This window comes from Eleginops maclovinus, chromosome 3 (genome assembly GCF_036324505.1).
Source record: "Eleginops maclovinus isolate JMC-PN-2008 ecotype Puerto Natales chromosome 3, JC_Emac_rtc_rv5, whole genome shotgun sequence".
NCBI classification, from domain to species: domain Eukaryota; kingdom Metazoa; phylum Chordata; class Actinopteri; order Perciformes; family Eleginopidae; genus Eleginops; species Eleginops maclovinus.
In genome coordinates, this window is record NC_086351.1 from 25,520,891 (window position 1) to 25,531,037 (window position 10,147).

The window sequence follows — 10,147 nt, forward strand, 5'->3', positions numbered from 1 at the left end:
ACCAAAACTCACAGAACAGGCAAGGAGGGCATTAATCAGACAGGCAACAGAGAGACCAAAGGTAACCCTGAAGGAGCTACAGAGTTCCACAGCATAGACTGGAGTGTCTGTGCATAGGACCACAATAAGCCGTACACTCCGTAGAGCTGGGCTTTATGGAAGAGTGGCCAGAAAACCATTATGTAGTGTTAAAAATAAGAAGGCACGTTTTGAGTTTGTCAAAAGGCATGAGGCCGACTCCCTAAATGTATGGCGGAAGGTGCTCTGGTCAGATGAGACTAACCTTTAACTTTTCGGCCACCAAGGGAAACGCTATATCTGGCGGAAACCCAACACATCCCATCACCCCAAGAACACCATCCCCACAGTGAAACATGGTGGTGGCAGCATCATGCTGTGGGGATGTTTTTCAGCAGCAGGGCCAGGGTAACTGGTCCGAGTCGAGGGAAAGATGGATGGTGCTAAATACAGGGATATTCTAGAGCAAAACCTGTTTCAGTCTGCCTGTGATTTGAGACTGGGACGGAGATTCAACTTCCAGCGGGACAATGACCCGAGGCATACTGCTAAAGCAACACTCGAATGGTTTCACCGGAAGAATTGAAATGTGTTGGAATGGCCTAGTCAAAGCCCAGACCTCAATCCAATTGAGAATCTCTGCTTTGACTTGAAGACTGCTGTTCACAAGCGGAAACCATCCAACATCAAGGAGTTGGAGAAGCTTTGCCATGAGGAATGGGCAAAAATCCCAGTGGCAAGATGTGGCCAGCCATAGAGACTTATCAAAAGCGACTTGCAGCTGTAATTGCCGCAAAAGGTGGCTCTACAAAGTACTGACATTAGGGGGGTGAATAGTTCTGCACGCTGAAGTTTTTTGCTTTTTGTTGTTTGCTTCACAATAAAAATCAGTATGTAGTGTCTCTACTTTAAAGAGTCCTCTCCTGCTGATGTTCAGGTGTATGTCAGTATGTAGTGTCTCTACTTTAAAGGGTCCTCTCCTGCTGATGTTCAGGTGTATATCAGTATGTAGTGTCTCTACTTTAAAGAGTCCTCTCCTGCTGATGTTCAGGTGTATATCAGTGTGTAGTGTCTTTGCTTTAAAGAGTCATCTTCTGCTGATGTTCAGGTGTATATCAGTATGTAGTGTCTCTACTTAAAAGAGTCCTCTCCTGCTGATGATCAGGTGTATATCAGTATGTAGTGTCTCTACTTTAAAGAGTCCTCTCCTGCTGATGTTCAGGTGTATATCAGTAGTGTCTCTACTTTAAATTAAAGAGTCCTCTCCTGCTGAGGTTCAGGTGTATATCAGTATGTAGTGTCTCTACTTTAAAGAGTCCTCTCCTGCAGGTGTTCAGGTGTATCTCTACTTTAAAGAGTCCTCTCCTGCAGGTGTTCAGGTGTATATCAGTATGTAGTGTCTCTACTTTAAAGAGTCCTCTCCTGCTGATGTTCAGGTGTATATCAGTATGTAGTCTTAGCCTATCCTTTTCAATGTGTTAGAATGCTAGCCAACTCAGGTGTTACAAAGTGATATCACACTGTAACAGAACCAAACGAGTCCAATGGAGGGACTGGGTTTGGGAGTGGGAACACAGAGATTTTAGCCTTTCCAGACCATTACCATGAAAAAAAATCAAACCCCCCCCCCCCCCACTGCATCATCCTGTCCTCCCTGGCCTTCTGCCTACACAGTTAGTAATGTGCGACCAAATGTAGCTGCTCCTCATCACACAAACATGAAAGTGCACACTGGCCAGTAAAAATATTAGGTTTGTGTGTGTGTGTGTGTGTGTGTGTGTGTGTGTGTGTGTGTGTGTGTGTGTGAGAGAGAGTTTTTTGTTGTTCGTCTGTGAATGGTGGCAGGTGTTTGAAAGGTAAAAGTCCCTCTAATGAGCAGAGCAGCCCTTCTCAGACAGGGTTGGGAGGTGTTGGGTGGCTTTAGGGGGGTGGGGGGTGGGTGGGTAGCAGTAAAGGTCACCTTCTCTGAATCTTGTCGGGCCTGCCACAGAAAACAAAATCCAGAAAGGAAGAAGCAGAGACTGTAGTGAGGAACTAAACTGATGAGCGGATTTAAAAGTCGTACCGGTATAGAATTCTTGTCCTAAACTTGGCAAGGGATGAAACTGTATGCCAATATTAAGCAGTGCAACTACTTCTAGTTGTATTAAATGGCAGTACTTATATTTGTGGAATATGATCCAATCGTAGTAAGACGTCTGAGATAAAAGATTTAGTGGAGCTGTCGTAGGTTCTAACAGCAAATTCAATACCATGCTCTGTGCTGAGCTCTACCTCCTTTTGTCCTGGTTTCATAAAATCTATCTTCACCCTAATATCGAGCTACCTATTTACCTCCCAGGTCTCAGGTTAGCAGCGGTAAATCTGTATGCAGATAGGATTCTTCACATTAAGACCCAGCATCTGTTTTATTGTTTAATAAAACCAGTTTTATTAGTGTAATCTTGCTTGTCCTTCATGGCTATTATTTAAATGCAAATGTAGTCATTCATTTTAATTTTTTTAAGCTACAACCTTTTCCTAGAAAAAGGGTATTCATTAGGGCTCATACCACGAGAAAGATGTGGACAATTGAAGCAAACCCACATAGGTTAAAGCACAATTTCCTAAAGAGCTGCAGAAAGCAATTAATGACCACACATACAATATATATAGAGGTGAAAACAATTAAACAGCGGTGTAGCTTTCCAGTGAATGAAGCCTTAGCTTGACGCTCGTAACAATCTCCCTCGTCGTAATCCAAATCAAAAAATCCACAGGACAACTCGGTAAATTCAACCGTTTACTTCAATTCAAGAAAAATAAGCACAGAAAATAATGTCTTTTTACAAAGTTATACAGTTTATCCAAAGATCGAGAGAGAATGAGAGAGATCAAAAAACTGTTTGGCTCCACTCTTGCATTTCCTGACTGACCCCAGATTAACCCCGGAAACTCCTCCCATGAGTGTATCAGAACACCAACAAACTGCATTTAGGCTCCTACAAGCGGATTTCAGTATTCAACAGATAACATTGCAGAAATAAGATCAGTTTTTACTATAAATGGGTGTTATTTATTTATTTCAGGCTACAGAGATCAAGGACTCACGGTCACAGCTGTTGTTTAGCTTGTTCTTCAGGCTGTTCCATGGTCTTTAGTATTGTAGCTCAGGTATTTATCACATATAAATCTGCTACAGCTGCTTCCAACCACTTTGTTTAAAAAGTGGTTGGGACACTTTTTTTCAGATTTAAAAGGGGATGTGGCGCAGTGGGATGAGCTGGTTCCATCCCACTGCAGTCAGCATGTCGTCGTGTCCCTGGGCAAGACACTTCACCCCAAACTGCTCCTGTTGGGATTGCCCACAGTATTAATGTACGCAAGTTGCTTTGGATAAAAGCATCCATGTATCCAGGTCTGTAAATAAGACAGTTTCTTTCCAAAAAAGTGGCTGTGGGGAAAAGTGAGCCAGTGTTTCAACTGAACCCCCCATGAGGCATTGAAGTCGTAGTAGTATTCAGTTGTATTTCAGTTTAGTTCTTCACTACTGATACGTTTTTGATGTTGTTTTTAAGACTCTCTTCTGCATTAAAAACCCCAGTAATAATCATTTCAAATCATATAGCGCCTTTCTAAGAACCCAAGACTGCTTTCCGTGTTGTGAGGACAGACAGAAAACAAATAAACAAACAAACAAAAAAGTAGGGCAAATAAAAGAATAGAAAAATAAATTAAAATTAAATAAAAAAACAAACTAATGGCAGTTGTGGTAGAAGAACAGGGGACTGAGATGAGTTAGTGGTCAAAGGGTTTGGTGAAGAGGGAAGTTTTTAGTAAGGATTTGAAGATGTCCAGGGAGGCAGTATTGCGGATCTCTGCAGGTAGAGCGTTCCAGAGGGTGGGGGCCGCAACACTGAACGCCCTGTCACCAACGGTTCGGAGTGCGGGGAATACAGAGAAGGCCCGTGTCCGAGGACCGCAGACTCCGTGTAGGGGTGTAGGGATGGAGGAGGTCTGAAAAGTACTGTGGAGTGAGGCCATGGAGTGACTTGTAGGTGAGGAGGAGGGTTTTGAAAGTGATCCGGGACTTGATCGGGAGCCAGTAAAGGTGGACGAGGGTGGGGGTGATGTGCTGCCATGGTTTGGTGAGGACCCCATTGCAGTAGTCTAATCTGGATGTGATGAAGGCATGTATGAGTGTTTCTGCCACAGAGTCGGAGAGTGAAGGCCGGAGTCGGGAGATGTTTTTGAGATAAAAGAATGCTGATTTAGTGATCGATTTGATGTGAAACCTGGAAGGAGAGTCCAGGGTAACCCCCAGGTTGCAGACTTTAGAGGACCGAGAGATGGAGCAGCCGTCCACGGAGAGGAGCAGATCTCCAACCTTCTGGAGTTGTGACTTGGGAGCCTCAACCATGAGCTCTGTTTTTGATGCTGTTAAGTTTGAGTAGGTTTGACGACATCCAGTTTTTGATGTCCTGTAGGCAGTTGATAAGGGATTGAGGGGGAGTTGAGTGGATGGCTTGGTGCACAGATAGAGCTGTGTGTCATCAGCATATGAATGGAAGTTTAGACCAAGTGGGAGAATATAGATGGTGAAGAGGAGGGGTCCAAGCACATACTCTTGAGGTACACCTTGGTTGACAGCGGCTGATGGGGAACTGCAGTCACTGATGGTGACAAAGTGTTGTCGGTTCAAGAGGTAGGACTCAAGAGCGAAGAGCTGTGTCACTGAGCCCAAGGTGGTCAGACAGGCAGCTTAGGAGGTGGGATATAATAATACATTTATTTTTTAAGCGCTTTTACAGGTGCTCAAAATCTACAGAGGTACATGAAAAAGAAAGACAACAAATAAATAAAGTAAAAGTCGAGCAATGTAAAGAAAATCACACATTAAAAGTCAGTTTGAAGTGGGGATGGATAGGTGGCTTCTGATGAGCGGAGGCAGAGGGAAGGGGTGTGGTGGTGCAGTAGGTCTGTGAGGTAGGAGGGGGCCTGGTTGTTGAGGGCTTTTGTGGGTGATGAGGAGGACTTTGAAGTCGATTCGTTGGTGAACGGGGAGCCAGTGGAGATTATGGAGGACGGGAGTGATATGGTCTCGAGAGAGGGGGTGGGTGAGGAGGCATGCAGCGGAGTTCTGGATGTATTGCAGTTTGTTGAGGAGGTTGGATGGTAAACAGTATGGATGCTATTTCAGTTGTCCAGTCATGATATAGTGTCCAAGGCTGCGGAGAGATCCAGGAGGATGAGAATACTGATGAGTCCGGAATCAGATGCGATGAGGAGGTAATTTGTTATTTTGTTGAGGGCAGTCTCTGTGCTGTGGTGGGCTCTGAAGCCAGACTGAAGGGGTTCATAGAGCTCGTGGTTGGACATGTGTTGTTGGAGTTGGGCTGCAACTGCTCTTTCCAGGATTTTGCTGAGGAAAGGGAGGGTGGAGATCGGACGGTGGTTGTTGAGGTCCTCCCGGTCCAAACCAGGGGCTTTTTGAGGATAGGAGTAACTGAGGCAGTTTTGAGGCTGGGTGGGACTATGCCAGATGACATTGACAAATTCACTATGTCTACTATGATGGGGCAGATATCGGGAAGTGCTTCCTTGACCAAGGCTGTGGGCAATAGAAAATGACTAAAATCTATAAAGGGAAAGGGAGAGTGGGCGGCTGCCAGACAGCTGGGAGACAGTCTTTCAAGGGTGCAAGGTGTGCACCAACTTACCCACCAAACGTGCTCACAGCAAATCAAAGCTCCCTCCAAACTCTGTCCCAGTGCTCCTACCAGGCCGTGAGGGGAATCACACTAGGTTGCCTAGCCTCCACCACTAGCTGGCTCCACTCCACTCGAAGCAACGAAAACAAAAGTTAGTCAAACTAAATCAATAATCCAGTTGGTCCATGTTATGTTAAAACAGCGGCAGAGCAGCTAAAAGCAAAGCTAAGCTAAGAACAAAGTGAAGCAAAGCTAAGCTAAGAGTGAAGCAAAGCAGCAGCTGATATCCACCTAGGATAAACACATTGTACATTAGTTCCATCATACAGTAATAAGCAGATAAACCTTTAAATCAGGTACTTAGACGCTACTTACCACTAATCAATATAACCAATAACTTAACAGCACTAAGCAGCGGGGAGCAAAACCAACCAACATCCCTCCAGTTGGACAGGAGCTTCAGTTGACAGAAGACTAATAAAAGTGAATGCAACCCAGCCAGTACATATGAACTGCGAATCAGGACTTTGAGTGGCTGATCAAAGCATAAAACCTACTAAATGACCTACCCTAGAGTCCAAAGAGGTGGCCATGTAGTAACAGGCAGGCAGCAATGAAGCAATAGGGCTGCCATGAGGCCACAGGTGCTTTAAATACCCCTGAGCTAGTTAGGAGGTTGGGTCTGGGGGTGTAGTTGACCTACTTCTGTGGTGAGTTCAAGGCCTAACAGAGTGTGAGGAAGTTACCTGAGCCCAGTATGACTGCTACACATTATTTTCATTTTGATTGACAGACATCCTGAATTAAAGGTTGTTGTTGTCATTTGACTGCTATCTCATTTTTCCTTGACTAGATAACAACATAAGTAACAATTTGGCTCATCTTACTCCACTCTTCCCTACCTACATATGGTAATAATACTTTTTTTTGACAACTAGTACAGTAACTATGCTACACTGCAGCAAAGCTGGAGCGACAATTGCTTTACTGTTCTCTATTATATTATTACTGATATTAAATGTGTAGCAGGTCCAAACTGCACCACTTGGGTTACCAGAAATACACCCAGAAACTGTGAGCAGTCGTCCTGATGTAGAGGACGTTCTCTTGTGCACGCTATTTTTTTTAAACAAATGATCCTAATGAAAAGTGGTGGGGACAAAATTGGCCATTTCCATAAGTGGTGGGGACACGTCCCCAGCGTCCCCAGTATAAATGATGCCTTTGCTTCCGCCCCATAACACCAAAGCATATATTAAGACTTCAGTCTCGGTCTAGTGATCAAATAGTGTAACTTATTGTACAGTTTTCTTCTGTACTGGAGGTATTCCTGTGTTGTCACGTTGGTACAGTGTCAGCGTTGCCACTCGAGAGAAGCCGGCTTTCACGCTGTTACATACGTATGCTTCAGTGTGACTGTGAAAGCAGCAGATGCAAACAGGTACAGAGGCTTGCTGTGAGGTATTATTGCAGGCAGTGGGGTTCAGATTGTGTTTGGCTCCTGTTAGGAGTCACAATGCCTCCCTGAAAGGAGAACAGCAGTTAAACGGAGGCACAATGTACTGATGTAGCATTCTCAGAAGGCTTCCACCTAACAATAGGAAAGTAATGGAATTCACTTTTAGATTATTTATTTATATATGATTTGTACAACCTAAGGCATAGGAATCAATTTTAAATGTATGCTTTGGGCTGGCAAAAGAGAAAGGCAAAGGAGATATCAAAATCAAAAGGGCAATATATGACAAGAATATGTCAGAAATGTAATTATGACACATCTCATATGCAAAGTTTGCATTTTTTCATACCATGCCTATTGGCATACCTGCTTACATTTAGTATTGTTGATATACTGAGCTTTTCATTAACAGCATGCACAAAGGTATTTGAAAATGAGAATTGGCAGAATTTCTATCAGAATTTTAAATGGTCCAGCCTTGATTCGTGTCACCAGAGACAGGCCTGGGGACACCAAAAGGATTAGGAATCATCCTCTTGGTAGCAGGATCAATTCTTCAAACACTTTGGAAATCTAGCAAGTAGTTGTCAAGATATATATTTTAAAAAGCTAATGAAAGCCCCAACCACCATTGGCATTTTAAGCGAGTGGATCATAAAAACAAGCTGCAACAGAGCGGGCTGTACATCCATATTGAGATTTATTTGAGATGACAGTAGCCTGCAGATGAAGGAAACAGACTTTTGAATCTTGCCAGTTTGAATCCCTGGCCAGCACTGGTAGACCTGTCAGAACCGATTCAGAGTCTTTACTACACATGCTCACTTTTAATTTCCTACTAAACATCAAGCTGGCAGGTCAGATCTGTAGGGAGCCAGATAACTGCACATCAGCTCCCAGAAGGTAACTGTTACAGTAATGGTACGAGCGGCCACAGCGCTGTCACAACCAGGAGAGCAGGTTTGTATCCAGACTGTGAATACACACAGTTCAAAAATGGAATGATGAAACCTTTAAAATAAAACAGGAAATAAACCTTGAAGGAACAGAAGCATGAATTTTAAACATATACCTGTTGAAAATCATAGCAGGTCAGCTGTGTTTGTGTATTATAATCCTATCAGTGTTGCATGCATCAGTAACAGCACAAACACACTTACTTTCATCCCTATACTCTATGATATAGCAGCATACATGACCATCTTGACTGCCGTTAATGGCACTGAATCCAGCGTTTTTTAATGTCACTCACCCCCCAGAAATAATTACGCCAGCCTATAATGTGCTGCACAGACTTAGAGATTATGCAATGTTACTTTTGCAAGCTAGTTAGGCAACATAGCACTAAATAAAGTTATCTCATTTTACATGGACAGATTCAATAACAAGAATAAGAGCCAACAAATAAAAAAAGACTTGTGGTAAGAATGCATGGGCCGTCTTACTGTGTAGATCAGTTGGTAGAGCTGGTGGCACATGTACTGGGGCTTGGTACCCATGCAGAGGACCAAGGGTCGAATCTTGCCTGATACTGGTTGCCCATAAAAAAAATTAAAAAAACATTATATGGGGCTAAGAATCGCTGGTTCATGTCCAAAGCTGACCAAAAATACAGTATGGATGGTAGCTGGAGAGATGCCAGCTCACCTCCTGTGCACCGCTGATATGTCCCTGAGCAAAGCACCGAACCCCCAACTGCTCCCTGGCACTGTACTATCAGGCAGCCTCTTTGCTTTAGCACATCTCCATAAATATGCATCTGTTTGTGCTTACCTGTATTCAGATCTAACTCCAATGAACTCCACATCCCAGGATGCTGTCAGAAAAGGCAAATGATAGCAGACAGGTGGTCATTAAATTCATGATGAAATATAAACAATATGTCATATATACGTATACCTGGCAAATGTTGCATGAGGATTATATATGTATGTATGTTGTCATATTGTAGTCACTTTAAGATTGCAACTTGGTTGAAGAGGGGAAGGATGTTGCAGATAGGAAATGTCCAGGGCTTATTAGGGAACCAATCTTAAATCTGATGTTGTCATTATTCTACAGCCAATAACCTAAAGACAATCATTTCAAGCAAAACATCTTTCTTCTATTTACATTAAACACTTGAGCTGGTAACATGTCACATTAGGTAATCATAATAAAGATGTGCCTGACAACATGCCTGGGTCCAGAACTTGCTCCAGTTTATCTGCACCACCTGTCTGTCTACGTCCCTGCTGTTGGAAAGTTAAAAGGCTAAACAGTGATGCTGAGAGAAAGTTCTGGAGCCGTTGACTTCCTATTGAAAAGTAAAGGTCAAAGATTTTTCAGAACACCTGTTCCACATTCCAAACGCTGGCTGAAAAAGGAAAGACACAGATGAACCACTCACTCATCATCTCTTAGTTTTAATTAGCCGTCAGATGATTTTAAATGAGTGAAATATGTCTTAAACCCAGGTATTCACCTTGAATCCAACATACTGTATACCATGCAGACTACACACTGTAGGCTGCTCTGTTTAAGATCCATCCCTCGTGTACTCCGCTGATGTGCCTCAAGGGCATTAATGAAGTGCAGACTATGAGGGCAGCCCGCCCATCTGCGACAGAGCACACTCAGACATATGGCAACTTTTAAAGTTTCAAATTAGAGGAAAAAACACTAACCTGATTGGCTGGGATGTGAAGCAAAGTGGAGTGGATTAGAATATCAACACAGATAAATGTATGTGCATCCCTAACCATCAACACACACACATTTGTAAATGAACCCCAAGCAAACGCACACATGCAAATGAGGAGAGCAGACATGCACACACACGCACACACCAACCCATGCTAATTGATAGAAAACAAACAGTTACTCAGGCGGTCTGCAGGGACTGGATTATACTGTGTCTCTCCTTGCTGAACAAATTGCTCTCTAAATTCAATCAAACACACCAAGCTCTTTTGCGACTCTACGGGAGGCTGTAATCAGC

At 43.4% G+C, this 10,147-nt stretch overlaps 1 long non-coding RNA gene across 1 annotated transcript; it reads right to left on the bottom strand.

Moving 5' to 3' along the window:
* Window positions 1-8,005: 8,005 nt before the first annotated feature.
* LOC134861491 (uncharacterized) lies at window positions 8,006-8,984 on the bottom strand. Its single transcript, XR_010165415.1, has 3 exons — window positions 8,941-8,984; window positions 8,613-8,698; window positions 8,006-8,178 (listed from the first exon to the last, which is right to left on the bottom strand). It is a non-coding gene; the product is annotated as an uncharacterized LOC134861491 (long non-coding RNA).
* Window positions 8,985-10,147: the final 1,163 nt, after the last annotated feature.